The sequence below is a fragment of the Coturnix japonica genome, unplaced genomic scaffold (genome assembly GCF_001577835.2).
Source record: "Coturnix japonica isolate 7356 unplaced genomic scaffold, Coturnix japonica 2.1 chrUnrandom551, whole genome shotgun sequence".
NCBI lineage: Eukaryota > Metazoa > Chordata > Aves > Galliformes > Phasianidae > Coturnix > Coturnix japonica.
This window is the reverse complement of record NW_015439931.1, coordinates 1-1347: the sequence shown is the minus strand read 5'-3', so window position 1 is coordinate 1347 and position 1347 is coordinate 1.

Here is a 1347-nt window from a genome sequence, read left to right as displayed (position 1 = left end):
ACATAACTGCCCCACAGAGACACATAACTGCCCCATAGGGACACAGGGACACATAACTGCCCCACAGAGACACATAACTGCCCCATAGGGACACATAACTGCCCCATAGGGACACATAGGGACCCATAACAACCCCATAGAGACACATAGGGACCCATAACTGCCCCATAGGGACACATAGGGACACATAACTGCCCCATAGAGACACATAGGGACACATAACTGCCCCATAGGGACATAGGGACACATAACAGCCCCATAGAGACACATAGGGACACATAACAACCCCATAGGGACACATAGGGACCCATAACTGCCCATAGGGACACATAGGGACCCATAACTGCCCCATAGGGACACACAGGGACACATAACTGCCCCATAGGGACACATAACAGCCCCATAGGGACACATAGGGACACATAACTGCCCCATAGGGACACATAGGGACCCATAACAGCCCCATAGGGACACATAACTGCCTTATAGAGACACACAGGGACACATAACTGCCCCATAGAGACACATAGGGACCCATAACTGCCCCATAGAGACACATAGGGACCCATAACTGCCCCATAGAGACACATAGGGACCCATAACTGCCCCATAGAGACTCAGAGACCCATAACTGCCCCATAGAGACACATAGGGACACATAACTGCCCCATAGGGACACATAGGGACACATAACAGCCCCATAGAGACACATACGGACACATAACTGCCCCATAGGGACACAGAGACCCATAACAGCCCCATAGAGACACACAACTGCCCCATAGAGACACATAGGGACCCATAACAGCCCCACAGAGACCCATAACAGCCCCATAGAGACACATAGGGACCCATAACAGCCCCATAGAGACACATAGGGACCCATAACAGCCCCATAGAGACATAGGGACACACAACTGCCCCATAGAGACACACAATTGCCCCATAGAGACATAGGGACACACAACTGCCCCACAGAGACACATAACAGCCCCATAGAGACACAGGGACACACAACTGCCCCATAGAGACACATAGGGACACACAACTTCCCCACAGAGACCCACAACTGCCCCATAGAGACACAGAGACACACAACTGCCCCATAGAGACACACAACTGCCCCATAGAGACCCATAACTGCCCCATAGAGACACATAGGGACACACAACTGCCCCATAGAGACACATAGGAACACACAACTACCCCATAGAGACACATAACAGCCCCATAGAGACACATAGAGACACACAACTGCCCCATAACCACCCCATAGAGACCCACAACCCCATAGGAGACCCACAACTGCCCCATAACAACCCCATAGAGACCCACAGCCACCCCACA